The 15,638-nt window shown below is 41.5% G+C and overlaps 1 non-coding gene across 1 annotated transcript; it reads left to right on the top strand.

Moving 5' to 3' along the window:
• Positions 1–11,983: 11,983 nt before the first annotated feature.
• On the top strand, positions 11,984–12,056 carry trnaa-ugc (transfer RNA alanine (anticodon UGC)). Its single transcript has one exon. It is a non-coding gene; the product is annotated as a tRNA-Ala (tRNA).
• Positions 12,057–15,638: the final 3,582 nt, after the last annotated feature.

The raw sequence follows: 15,638 nt of genomic DNA, 5'->3' as shown, positions 1-15,638 counted from the left end.
GCATTTTAGCCACACCAGCCCACATCACTGTGTGCGCTCCAAACTAGAGTACAGTTATCCCCCCCCTCCCAGAACGCTGAGGCAGTATGTGGCCAAGCACCAGTCCCACTTCAGGTTGGTCACATTTGATCTGGTCATAGGTCAAAATAATATCACCTGTTTGTCCTGGAATCCACCGAACTACCATTGATAATGTAATCAGTGCTGAGTGTATCAATTCTATCTTGTTTTTCTACAGATAGAGGACAGGAGGGATGGTTTGTCATAGAGTCCCCTGACTAAAAGAGAGTTTGATACAGATGCCTGAACTGGTAAAGACTTTGCACTCCACATTCAAATTATACAAGACATATCTATGACTTTTTATCGTCTTTAGTTATTATTGAATTGAATGGTGGTGGTGGGGTGTATTCTTTCAACATGTAAGGGTTGGAAATCCCTTTGGTGGGCAAAGAACATAGGAAGAGGTGGAAACAGAAGAAGACTCCGATGTTAAAGAACCACAAGAAGCATGATGTTGAAACTTCCCACATTTTCGATGAAAATCCCCTGATAGAAATTCAAATACTTGGCCAGAAGATTCCATTCCTAGTAGAAACTGGGGCTGCTATTTCAGTGTTGAAACAATCTGCCTTGAAGGTCACTCCCTCTAGAAAATCCCTCCACGCTGATGGAGTATCAGGAATTAACCTCTGAAGAATGCCTCACTTACCCCCAACATGTTACATGGGAAGATGGAAGTTGGAAACATTCATTTATGTACTCCACCTGCCCTGTAAACATCCTGGGAAGAGATCTGATGTGCAAGATGAATCTGACTGTTGCATGCACTGCTGAGAGTTTGTCCCTCCATTCCCCTACAAACGGGATATACCTGTGCATGTTATTATGCCTGGCATTTGAATGATCCTGAGGTGGATGGTGGACTGTGCATGGGTGGTCCTGGAACATCTTCACTGCACAGCAGCTGTCCCCTCGTGTGAAGAAGACCCTGAATTTCAACAAAGATGGACAAAGCAGTGACAATTGCTGGAATATACTACGGTGAGGAATTTACAGCGGCCGGAGTTGTGCCGTCTGATGTACAGAGGTCTCTGTATGAAGTACTGGGTGCTGTCCCACACTGTAGTATGTCGAAAACCCCCAATCGAGAATGGAATGAAGATGAAGACGGTGATGACAGCCTCTGATTTGGTGGCCTGGGAGGGGAATGGGAAGTGTTCTCCATCAACAGCGACCTTTTTCTCCCCTTTCTGTGTTACTACTCAAATGATACCAATGAAATAACCTATTCCTACCGAAAGTATGATGGTCGTGTCCCAAGATAACTCCCACATACCATGGCTGGATGAAGTGCCAGAACAGCTCTGGGTTGTCTCCTTAGACCCATATTGGGAAGATGAGAGGTGCCACCCTGGTGAAAGTTGTGCCGAAGAATAATCACAGATCATAGACTGTACATTCGACATACTATAATAAAGCTTGAGAGGGCAAATCAAATCCAAATCGAATATAATCTTATTTCTCACATGCTTTGTAAACAACAGGTGTAGACTAATAGTGAAATGGTTACTTATGGAATAAATACACAATGAGTAACTTTAACTTGTCTATACACACATGGTACCAGTGCCGAGTTGATGTGCGGTGGTACGAGATAATTGTACCTGTTGGTTCCAGACTTGGTGCATCGGTACCGCTTGCCGTGTTGTTAGAGAGATAATTGTTATTTAAAAAAATGATTTAACCTTTATTTAACTAGGCAAGTCAGTTAAGAAAAAATTCTTATTTACAATGAGGGCCTGCCCCGGCCAAACCCGGACGATGGTGAGCCAATTGTGCACCGCCCTATGGGACTCCCAATTACGGCCTGATGTGAAACAGCCTGGATTTGAGACTGTAGTGACACCTCTTGGACTGAGATGCAGTGCCTTAGACCGCTGCGCTACTCGGGAGCGGTCTATGAATTAGGTGGCTGGACTGACAATTTTTAGGGCCTTCCTCTGACACCACCTGGTATAGAGGTCCTGGATAGCAGGGAGCTCGGCCCCAGTGAGTTACTGGGCTGTTCGCATTACCCTCAGCAGAGCCTTGCGGTTGGATGCCAATCAGTTGCCATACAAAGCGGTGATGCAGCTAGTCAACATGCTCTCAATGGGGCAGCATATAACTTTTTGAGGATCTGAGAGCCCACGCCAAATCTTTTCAGCCTTCTGAGAGGGAAGATGCATTGTACCTTCTTCACGACTGTGTTGGTGTGTGTGGACCATGTTAATTCCTTAGTGATGTGGACACAGAGGAACATGTAGCTCTCGACCCGCTCCACTACAGCCCTGTCAATGTGGATGGGGGCGTGCTCGGCCCGTTTCCTGTAGACCACGATCAGCTTATTTGTCTTGCTGACACAGCACTGCTGAACAACAAATCTAGCTGGTTTCTAAGTAGCCTGTGAATGAAATAAAATATCAGTCAGTAAACATATCGCGAGAAAAATAACTTCTATAATCTGCAAGTAATTATACTAATAGAGTGACTGTAAGTACAGAATAGATTAAGCTCAGTGACGCTGTCACTGTTACTATGAAACCTGCTGTGTAATTTGACATTGCTGAATGCTTGTTGACATGTATTTGTAGCATGTTACCTAAAAGACTGGTACTCAGACTAGACAAGTACTATCCTTCATTTATTTTTGCCCTAGAAAATACACAATAGACTTTTATGAGAACAGGCATGTTGTTTTAGCACTAGTTGCAGACGAAGACCCTGAATGCTAGCTAGCTAGTTCTAACCTTGTTCTTGATCTTGAGTCCCAGTTCCATTACAGTAAAGGCAGAATGCCCCCAGGGCCTGAGTTATCGATAGCAAGTACTAAACCAAACAACATGCCTGTTCTCATAAAAGTAGCTAGCTACCTAACTTAGTTATCAATATCTTTGTCTGATTTTAAATTAATTGTCTAGATAGCTACTGTTCTCTTTTGTTTTTGTAACGGGTTACCAAACAACCTATGGGAACTCCTTGGGCCAGTAACCGAAAGGTTGCTAGATCGAATCCCCGAGCTGACAAGGTAAAAATCTGTCGTTCTGCCCCTGAGCAAGGCAGTTAACCCATTGTTCCCTTCACACGACGTGATTGAGATGCTTACATTATCGATAGCAAGCTGGCTAACTCTCCTATCGAACCTTATTGTCAATGTCAGCTATGCAAATCTTCCTTTCTATGACATTACATTACGTTACACATTAGGTAGAGGCTACGTATTTAGCTTGTTACATCACAGTATCACAGTATAATAGCCAGCTAGCTAGATAGCTACTCTCCACACACCAGTCACAGCCATCATGTTGTACGTTTGTTGTATGTAATCCATTCCTTACCATCTTGCGCAGTATTGTTGAATGCATTAGAAGTTCGCACCAACTTTATGAAAGCCAGTTTTTACTCTAATGCTGAGCAAGTGTGTGTGTGTTGCAGACTTGACAGCATGTCCACAACACATGGCAGCTGGGGGCGGACCACAACTTCTCTCTGGGCAATTGGACATCATTTGCAAAAGTGGGCATGTAAATAATCCATACACAACCCATCCATACCCGTCGTGACACACTCACTTCCATATCTCGTTTTGGATAAGGCTGACTTTATAACCAAAATTATACTATTTGCACTTTGTAGTCAATTTTAAGACTATAGTTAATGTTTCTGACTCATATCGATGCCACATAGGCCATTTATAACCAGATAAGTTGCTTCTAGGAGACAGTTTCCCTTTAATTATATGTTGCTTAATATTTAAACACTTAGCTAAGTGGGCAGGGAGGAACTCTTGAAATGCACTAATTTGAAATATGGAGTTAGGCTGTTATAAGTATTATATAAGTCAATGGTTATCTTCAAGGCATTTATTCAGTGACTTTCTACTTTGTCTAATATATGTATTTATTCATTCACAACTAGAATGGGTAACACTTTATTTAAAGGGGCCACAACAAACCATTAAATAAGGCATTTATAAATTGTGTTTATAAATTAATCATTACTTCCACATTAATAAACAATTAACTGATCATTAAAGTATTTTTGCAGTCACTAATCTTAAGTGAGTGCTGTTTATACTTTACAAATGTTTTGAGTGACCAGTGTGATTTCTCACAAAAAGATGGGCATGCCATTAGTAGACATTCCTGCAGTACCTGGTAATAGAACAAGCACACGACACAGGATGTTTAATGAACCTGTCGAGGTAATTACCACTAAGGACTCCAAGTCAAAGTTGAATTAACCTATCTTTATTATCACGTCTGTCAGGGCATCTCTGCTCTCAGGTTGCAATAGGCTGATCATGACCTTGCACACATAGTTAGTAGGCGCTGGGCCAAAGTAACAATGTGTTCCCTTATTTCTGTTCTTCTATCAGTCTGTTCCTGAGAGCAAAGTCACAGAACATAATAACAAGAAACAATGTGTTCCATGTAGTTCCCTCCTTTTATCAACATATGCCATAACAAAATGAATTGCACTTTTTAGCATCAGGAGTACATTTAGTAAATACTGATTCTTGCATACAATAGGCATAACAATAGACAAAAATCCATCTTCATATTTGATCCTTTTTCCATTACCCTTTACATTATAAGGTTGCTGTCATTTAACAACCTAACTTAAAACCTTCAGTTACTTAATCAAACATGGATACTAACTCATTATTGCATATTATCATCCATTATAGGGGGGAAGGGGAGTTCCTGGACAGACAGCAGGTTATCAGTATCATCTTCTTTAGTAGCATTGAACATGATCATTTCTGAGACTCGAGTTGCCAGGGAAGTACAAATGGCCTTACAACAAGAAAGCAAAATGATCAAACACATTAAACAAAAGATTCCAGTTATCACCCACTGAGCTATCTGGGAGCCCCAAGCTCCAAAGAGGCCTTTCAGCCAACCTGTAAACACCCACTCTGATTCTCCAGAATGAGACTTTGCAACAGTGGCAATGTAGTTAGCAAGATCAGTCACATTTGATGACACATCTGGGACAAAAGTGCAGCATTCGTCACCAATGAGAGCACAAGCACCCCCTTAACCAGCCAATAAGTAGTCAAGTGCCTCCCTGTTTTGCAGGGCCACCTTGCGGAGTGATTTCACTTCCTCATTCAGAGCAACCAAGGCGTCTCTAGTAGCATTTCCCATTTCTCATCTTTAATAGCCAAATCTCGAATTTGATCTAATGCACATGCAACTCCATATTGAGGCAGCAAAACACCAGCGAATTACCTATTCTAAGATCTTGCACAAAACGATATTCACCAGATGGCTTCCTGACAGGTAAAATAGGGGTGTTACAGGGAGAATTTGGGCATGGGTTCAAAGCCCCATTTTCAACCAGGGCCCGATGGATGGGAATTATGCCCTTTTCTGCTTCTTTGCTAAGAGGGTACTGAACTTTACAGTTGAAGTAGGAAGTTTACGTATGCTTTGGTTGGAGTCATTAAAACTTGTTTTTCAACCACTCCTCAAATTTCTTGTTAGCAAACAATAGTTTTGGCAAGTTGGTTAGGACATCTACTTTGTGCATGACACAAGTAATTTTTCCAACAATTGTTTACAGACAGATTATTTCACTTATAATTCACTGTATCACAATTCCAGTGGGTCAGAAGTTTACATACACTAAGTTAACTGTGCCTTTAAACAGCTTAGAAAATTCCAGAAAATTATGTCATGGCTTTAGAAGCTTCTGATAGGCTAATTTACATCATTTGAGTCAATTGGAGGTGTACCTGTGGATGTATCTCAAGGCCTATCTTCAAACTCAGTGCCTCTTTGCATGACATGATGGGAAAATCAAAAGAAATCAGAAAAAAAAATGTTAGACCTCCACAAGTCTGGTTCATCCTTGGGAGCAATTTCCAAACGCCTGAAGGTACCACGTTCATCTGTACATACAATAGTACTCAAGTATAAACACCATGGTACCACGCAGCCGTCACACCGCTCTGGAAGGAGAAGCGTTCTGTCTCCTAGAAACGAATGTACTTTGGTGCAAAAAGTGCAAATCAATCTCAGAACAACAGCAAAGGACCTTGTGAATATGGTGGAGGAGACAGGTACAAAAGTATCTATATCCACAGTAAAAGGAGTCCTATATCGACATAACCTGAAAGGCCGCTCAGCAAGGAAGAAGCCACTGCTCCAAAACCGCCATAAAAAAGCCAGACTACAATTTGCAACTGCACATGGGGACAAAGATCATACTTTTTGGAGAAATGTTCTCTGGTCTGATGAAATAAAAATAGAACTGTTTGGCCATAATGACCATTATGTTTGGAGGAAAAAGGGGGAGGCCTGCAAGCTGAAGAACACCATCCCAACCATGAAGCATGGGGGTGGCAGCATCATGTTATGATGGTACTTTGCTGCAGGAGGGACTGGTGCACTTGAGGCAGGAAAATGAGGCAGGAAAAATGAAAATGAGGCAGGAAAATGATGTGGATATATTGAAGCAACGTCTCAAGACATCAGTCAGGAAGTTAACGCTTGGTTGCAAATGGGTCTTCCAAATGGACAATGACCCCAAACAGACTTCCAAAGTTGTGGCAAAATGTCTTCAGGACAATAAAGTCAAGGTATTGGAGTGCCATCACAAAGCCCTTACCTCAACCCCATAGAAAATTTGTGGGCAGAACTGAAAAAGCGTGTGCAAGCAAGGAGGCCTACAAATCTGACTCAGTTTCACAAGCTCTGTCAGGAGAAATGGGTCAAAATTCACCCAACTTATTGTGGGAAGCTTGTGGAAGGCTACCCAACATTTTTGACCCAAGTTAAACAATTTTAAGGCAATGCTACCATATACTAATTGAGTGTATGTAAACTTCTGACCCATTGGGAATGTGATGGAAGCTGAAATAAACAATTCTCTTTACTATTATTCTGACATTTCACATTCTTAAAATAAATTGGTGATCCTAACTGACCTAAGACAGGGAATTTTTACTCGGATTAAATGTCAGGAATTGTGAAAAACTGAGTTGAAATGTATTTGGCTAAGGTGTATGTACAATTCTGACTTAAACTGTATGTAGCAGACTTGCTTGTATATGAGGTAGACATAGTATGGCTCTTACTGATTTCATTGTCTCTTTTTCTCTTTTACTTCTTTCTCTAGTTTGCTCTCTCTCCCTCTTACACAAATCCCTCCTCCTGCCATAGAGAAAGCAGTGAAAGCTACTCTCCCTCTCTTCATAATTCAGTCTTCTTTGCTGACGCTGGAATGCATTTCTAAACCAGGGCAAAAAGCCTTTCTCTAGTCTCGACCTACTCTCCAGTCTCTATGAAACTTTAATACCTAGCAAGCCTTATTCAGCCTTACGACAACTTCTCTAACATAATTTACCCAACACAACAACACACCATGACAACATCTTGCCTCATTCCTCCCCTGAATTGAGCTGTGTAGAGAGGAGAGTAGAGAAACTCTTGATTGTCTCATTGTTTTTTTAAATTTTTTACATCCTATGACTTGTTGGCTGGCCCTGTTTCAGTTTTCTTTGTTACAGTGCTATCAGAAATAATTCATACCCCTTGACTTATTCCAGATGTTGTGTTACAGACTGAATGTTTGTATTCATCTACACACATACACCATAATGGCAAAGTGAAAACGTTTTCAGAAATGTTAGCTAATTTATTGCAAATGAAATACAGAAATACGCATTCACACTTCTGAGTCAATACTTTGTAGAAGCACCTTTGGCAGTGAATACAGCTGTGAGTCTATCCATACCCGGATAGTGCACTTGGATTGTGCAACGTTGGCCCATTATTCTTTTAAAGGTTTTTCAAGCTCTGTCAAATTGGTGTTGATCATAGCTAGACAACCATTTTCAAGTATTGCCATAGATTTTCAAGTAGATTTAAGTCAAAACTGTAACTCGGCCACTCAGCAACATTCACTATCTTCTTGGTAAGCAACTCCAGTGTAGATTTGGCCTTGTGTTTTAGGCTATTGTCCTGCTGAAAGGTGAATTAATCTCCCATTGTCTGGTGGAAAGCAAACTGAACAAGATTTTGCCTGTGCTTAGCTCCATTCCGTTTTTTTTTTTATCCGGAAAAACGCCCCAGTCCCTAACGAATATAAGCATACCCATAACCTGATGCAGCCACCACTATGCTTGAAAATATGGAGAATACTACTCATTAATGTGTTGTATTGGATTTGCCCCAAACATAAAAAGTTAATTGCTTTGCCACATTTTTTGCAGTGTTGCTTTAGTGCCTTGCTGCAAACAGCATGTTTTGGAATATTTGTATTCTGTACAAGCTTCCTTCTTTTCCCTCTGCCAATTAGGTTAGTATTGTTGGCCAACTACAATGCTGTTGATCCATCCTCAGTTTTCTGCTATCACAGCCATCAAACTGACTGTTTTAAAGTCACCATTGACCTCATGGGAAAATCCCTGTATCTTTGTAGTGACTGGGTGTATTGATACACCATCCAAAGTGTAATTAATAACTTCATCATGCTCAAATGGATAGTCAATTCAATTTTTTATCCACCAATAGGTGCCCTTCTTTGCGAGGCATTGGAAAACCTCCCTGGTCTTTGTGGTTGACTCTGTGTTTGATATTCACTACTGGACCGAGGGACCTTACAGATAATTGTATGTGTGGGGCACAGAGATTAGGTATTCATTGAAAAATAACATTAAACACTATTATTGCACACAGAATGAGTCCATGCAACTTATTATGTGACTTGTTAAGCAAATGTTTCGTCCTGAACTTATTTAGGCTAGCCATAAGAAAAGGGTTGAATACTTATTGACTAGAGACATTTCAGCTTTTCGTTTTTAAATTAATTTGTAAATATTTTGAACATAATTCCACTTTGACATTATGGGGTATTGTGTGTTGGCCAGTGACAAGAAAATTTAACCCATTTTAACTGCAGGCTGTAACACAACAAAATGTGTAAAAAGTCAAGGGGTGTGAATACTTTCCGAAGGCACTGTACATGTGACCTGTGTGAAAGATTGGCTGTCTGGCCTGGGTTCAGCTGTTATATGAACTGAGATGGAGACGGAGCACAGAGGTCCTTCAGCTCAGAAGCACCTGAAAGCTGAGCTGCACTCTGTTGCACAGACTAGCCAAGAAAAGGACAGACAGATGGATGGACAGATGGACAGAAGAAGGGATTGACAGACGAATCGGCTGACTGACCGCCTGATGGACGGACAGGCATATGCATGCACACATGGATGCACACACACACACACACACACACACACACACACACACACACACACACACACACACACACATACACACACACACACACACACACACACACACACACACACACACACACACACACACACACACACACCAGGGTTGTGCTTAATTCAGAATTGAATTGAGAATGCCTCAAATTCCAATTTAAATTCTTGAATTTGAATTGAATTTGAGTTTAAGTAGTAAACAGGATACAGAATTGCAATTCAAATTTGAATGAAAGGAAATATAATTGAATTCAGTGTAGTCTATACAAATATGCATCTTGTACCTAAAACATCAAATATGTCATTATGTACATGTATATAAAATATTTATGAAACAATAGATTTTCAGGGCAAACTTAAAATGAATGATCAAGGAAAACAAAACCTGTATGCAAATATTCATTCAATATGGGGGAAATACTACATTTCCCTGAATGCAATGGTTTAACCCTCAAGTTGACCCAAAATACTTGTTTCCAGATAAAACAAATATATTCCTTGTAACTGGAAGTGTGACCTATCAGATTAAATGAAACTCAAATTTTCTATGACAGTGGAATTTCTTTGAATTACACTGAATTAAATTCTACTTCCTGTCACTCAAACTCCAAATCATATTCTAAATCCTGTGAGGTATGGCCAATTCAATTCGAATTTCAACTCATGAATTGAATGGGAGTCAATTCCAAAATTCTGATTTGAGCACAACCCTGACACACACACACACACACACACACACACACACACACACACACACACACACACACACACACACACACACACACACACACACACACACACACACACACACACACACACACACACACACACTGCCATCCATCAGTGTAATATGTTAACTCCCCAACTTCATGGAGAATTTGGGGAGTTAGTCTGGCACATTCCTGAGTTGTGTATGATGTCATGACCAGCTGGGGTCCACGGGGGCTTGTGGGATTTGCAGTCTGAAATACAGTAGAGACATCAAATCATGATAATGACATCACAATTTTGGCACTGAAGACAGGCTAAATTATTTTCAATAAATGTGATATAGTCCTCCCTACATTCTTAATAAAAGGGTTTCAAAAGGGTTCTTTGGCTGTGGAAAGGGTTCTACATGGAACCCAAAAGGAACCAAAAGGGTTGTCCTATGGGGACAGCCAAAGAACCCTTTTAGGTAGATGTAAAAATGTTTTTAAAGAGTGTACAGTATAGCTTCCATAATGTCAGCTTAAATAAGCAAACATTACTAAGAGCAAGTCCTGAATCAGTTCAACTCACACTCAAGTACCCTTGGGACCATAGCCCAATGCTGGTCTGGGATCAGCTTGAGAGTATAACAAAAACCTGACCAGGCCCACTAAAACCTGGCTCCAAGTATTGCCTGAAGTCATGAATATGTATAGGCCGTGTAATATGAGAGTTCATGCTCAGCTGAGTGCCGTGGATGGATGCTAGCTATCAAGCTAACAAGGGACCCTGGTCTCATGCTCTCGTAATCAGAACTCAGCTTGGGGATTCATTAGGATTCTCATCAGCAGTGTAGCACTGTGCGAGTCACAGCACGATGACCTGAGAGTGCTCACTGGGCTATGCACACCAATGGCACAGTGCTATGGACACTAATATAAAATCACACATACAGACACACATCATATTTCATACACACACACTGATACAGACACACATCATACGCACACACAAACATACAGTGTTGGGTATGATTCATATTTCTGTGTTCCTTGCCAACTACAGTACCAAGCAAGCTAGGATGTTTGTACCCAGTGAATTATACAACAGATATTTGATCAAGGTTTCTCTTGTTCGTGCAGGAGAAAGGAGAAGAGAGGAAACCTGAGACAAACACAAACTCAAACCCAAACCCAAATAAACACATGAATAGTTTAGTTGGAATCCATGATGAAACATTTGGAGCAGAAAGGACCCAGATATGTTGGTTGGAGGTTGTGTACAGATTCTTTAACTTGTGATTTACGCACTCAAGCCAGTGTGCACGTACACACGCACACACACACGTACTATACCCCCACACACAAAGTATTTGGATCAACTTAATTCAATTTTGGATAGTAGTTACACCTAATGGAAACAGGTTATTTTTACATGAAATTATTATTACAGATTTACTTGTTATTGAAACAGTATTGAATTTAGAAATAATAATTCAAAATGATTGTGTTATATTAACTAAATGTATTCATGTTTATCAAATGCAACTGAATCAAAAAACCTTTCAAAGTGAAGAAATTCTGTCAGCTCTTGTCACGATCGTCGTAGGAAGGAGACTAAACCGCAGCGTGGGTATCGTTCCACATCTTTTATTTTAATGTGAAACTTTGCAAAACAAACCATAAACTACAAACAAAACACAAACCGTGACGAAAGAGGTGCAACATGCACTAACTCAAAATAATCTCCCACAAACACAGGTGAGAAAAACAACTACTTAAATATGATCCCCAATTAGAGACAACGATGACCAGCTGCCTCTAATTAGGGATCATCAACAAAAAAAAACATAGAAAAACAGAATGTAAAACCAAACAACATTGAACTAAATAAACTAGATAACCCCCCCCCCCCAGTCACGCCCTGACCTACTCTACCATAGAAAATAAGAGCTCTCTATGGTCAGGGCGTGACAGCTCTAGCTATTTGACTATTTGACTTACCAGGGCCGTCCCTGTAGCTCAGTTGGTAGAGCATGGTGTTTGCAACGCCAGGGTTGTGGGTTCAATTCCCACGGGGGGCAGCACAGAAAAAAATGTATGAAATGTATGCGTTCACTACTGTAAGTCGCTCTGGATAAGAGCGTCTGCTAAATGACTAAATGACTAAAATGTAAAAAATGTTATGTTCATCCAACTCAATCTGCTTACATAAATCATAATTCAATTGCTTTTGTTTCCACCAGCCTAATGCTTTTGGCCGGTTTCTGTAGGTATGCTGTCTGGGAATTAAAAAAAATAAGAATCATCAAAAAGACACATTTCTGTAGCAAAATTAAGGTTGTATTTTGAAAACAAATCAATTTCACAATCTCTCACACACAGACATACACAATAGTGGTGCGATAGTAAAATCACTGGGGAAGCCAAGCCAGGGAAAAAATACCATATTACAACCTATGTGTTGTGATAATTGAGTTGTTCACTCGATAACCTGTTAGTCCATATGCCTTAATGGTGCCGGAGGAGATGGCTGCCATTTTACGATCCCAACAAGGCCCTCAACCCTGTCATTCGCAGGAGAAAGAGACGGCGATATCAGGAACGAAGGTCTGGGTGCCTTGTAAGGATCTGACGGCGAGTGGGTAATCTCCCTTTACCATTGGTCCTATTAACCAACGTAAAATCAATGGATAATAAAATAGACAAACAACGATCATGTATATCCTATCAACGGAACATTAAAAACTGTAATATCTTATGTTTCACCAAATCGTGGCTGAACGATGACATTCATTTTTTATTTATGTATTTATTTCACCTTTATTTAACCAGGTAGGCTAGTTGAGAACAAATTCTCATTTACAACTGCGACCTGGCCAAGATAAAGCAAAGCAGTGCAACAAAAACAACAACACAGAGTTACACATGGAATAAACAAACATACAGTCAATAATAAAATAGAAAAGGTCTATATACAGTGTGTGCAAATAAGGTAGGATAAGGGAGGTAAGGCATTAAATAGGCCATATTGGTGAAATTATTACAATATAGCAATTAAACACTGGCGTGATAGATGTGCAGATGATGAGTGTGCAAGTAGAGATAATGGGGTGCAAAGGAGCAAAATAAATAAAATAAATAACAGTATGGGGATGAGGTAGTTGGATGGGCTATTTACAGATGGGCTATGTACAGGTGCAGTGATCTGTCATCTGCTCTGACAGCTGGTGCTTAAAGTTAGTGAGGGAGATGTGAGTCTCCAGCTTCAGTGATTTTTGCAGTTCGTTCCAGTCGTTGGCAGCAGAGAACTGGAAGGAAAGGCAGCCAAAGGAGGAATTGGCTTTGGGGGTGACCAGTAAAAAATACCTGCTGGGGCACGTGCTACGGGTGGGTGCTGCTATGGTGACCAGTGAGCTGAGATAAGGCGGGGCTTTACCTAGCAAAGACTTATAGATGACCTGGAGCAAGTGGGTTTGGCGACGAATATGAAGCGAGGGCCAGCCAACGAGAGCATACAGGTCACAGTGGTGGGTAGTATATGGGGCTTTGGTGACAAAACGGATGGCACTGTGATAGACTGCATCGAATTTGCTGGGTAGAGTGTTGGAGGCTATTATGTAAATGACATCGCTGAAGTCAAGGATCGGTAGGATAGTCAGTTTTGCGAGGGTATGTTTGGCAACATGAGTGAAGGATGCTTTGTTGTGAAATAGGAAGCCGATTCTAGATTTAATTTTAGATTGCAGATGCTTAATGTAAGTCTGGAAGGCGAGCTTACAGTCTAACCAGACACCTAGGTATTTGTAGTTGTCCACATATTCTAAGTCAGAACAGTCCAGAGTAGTGATGCTGGATGGGCAGGCAGGTGTGGGCAGCGATCGGTTGAAGAGCATGCATTTAGTTTTACTTGCATTTAAGAGCAGTTGGAGGCCACGGAAGGAGAGTTATGACATTGAAGCTCATTTGGAGGTTAGTTAACGCAGTGTCCAAAGAAGGGCCAGAGGTATACAGAATGGTGTCGTCTGCATAGAGGTGGATCAGAGATTCACCAGCAGCAAGAGCGACATCATTGATGTATACAGAGAAAAGTTGGCCCGATGATTGAACCCTGTGGCACCCCCATAGAGACTGTCAGAGGTCCGGACAACAGGCCCTCCAATTTGACACACTGAACTCGGTCTGAGACGTAGCTGGTGAACGAGGCAAGGCAGTCATTTGAGAAACCAAGGCTGTTGAGTCTGCCGATAAAAATGTGGTGATTGACAGAGTCGAAAGCTTTGGCCAGGTTGATGAATACAGCTGCACAGTATTGTCTCTTATCGATGGCGGTTATGATATCTTCTAGGACCTTGAGCGTGGCTGAGGTGCACCCATGAACAGCTCGGAAATCAGATTGCATAGCGAAGAAGGTACGGTGGGATTCGAAATGGTCGGTGATCTGTTTGTTAGCTTGGCTTTCGAAGACCTTAGAAAGGCAGGGTAGGATAGATATAGATCTGTAATCGTTTGGGTCTAGAGTGTCTCCCCCTTTGAAGAGGGGGATCACCGCAGCAGCTTTCCAATCTTTGGGGATCTCAGACGATACGAAAGAGAGGTTGAACAGGCTAGTAATAGGGGTTGCAACAATTTCGGCTGATAATTTTAGAAAGAGAGGGTACAGATTGTCTGGCCCGGCTGATTTGTAGGGATCCAGAAGATTGAAGCTCTTTCAGAACATCAGCTATCTGGATTTGGGTGAAGGAGAAATGGGGGAGGCTTGGGCAAGTTGCTGTGGGGGGTGCATTGCTGTTGACCGGGGTAGGGGTAGCCAGGTGGAAAGCATGGCCAGCCAGCCGTAGAGAAATGCTTATTGAAATTCTCAATTATCGGATATGACAGTGCATCCTAGCCTCAGTGCAGTGGGCAGCTGGGAGGAGGTGCTCTTATTCTCCATGGACTTTACAGTGTCCCAGAACTTTTTGGAGTTTGTGCTACAGGATGCAAATATCTGTTTGAAAAAGCTAGCCTTTGCTTTCCCAGCTGCCTGTGTATATTGTATCCTAACTTCCCTGAAAAGTTGTATATCGCGGGGGCTATTCGATGCTCATGCAGTACGCCACAGGTTGTATTTGTGCTGGTCAAGTGCAGTCAGGTCTGGAGTGAAGAATGGGCTATCTGTTCCTGGTTCTACATTTTTTGAACGGGGCATGCTTATTTAAGATGGTGAGGAAAGCACTTTTAAAGAATAACCAGGCATCCTCTACTGACGGAATGAGGTCAATATCCTTCCAGGATACCCGGGCCAGGTCGATTAGAAAGACCTGCTCGCTGAAGTGTTTTAGGGAGCGTTTGACAGTGATGAGGGGTGGTCGTTTGACCGCAGACCCATTACGGACCCAGGCAATGAGGCAGTGATCGCTGAGATCCTGGTTGAAGACAGCAGAGGTGTATTTGGAGGGCAGGTTGGTTAGGATGATATCTATGAGGGTGCCCATGTTTACGGATTTGGGGTACCTTGTAGGTTCATTGATAATTTGTGTAAGATTGAGGGCATCAAGCTTAGATTGTAGGATGGCCGGGATGTTAAGCATGTCCCAGTTTAGGTCACCTAACAGCACGAGCTCTGAAGATAGATGGGGGACAATCAATTCACATATGGTGTCCAGGGCACAGCTAGTGGCAGA

Source organism: Salmo salar, chromosome ssa20 (genome assembly GCF_905237065.1).
Source record: "Salmo salar chromosome ssa20, Ssal_v3.1, whole genome shotgun sequence".
NCBI classification, from domain to species: Eukaryota; Metazoa; Chordata; class Actinopteri; order Salmoniformes; family Salmonidae; genus Salmo; species Salmo salar.
The sequence above is the reverse complement of the archived record's forward strand: the minus strand, read 5'-3'. Positions and strand labels throughout refer to the sequence as shown.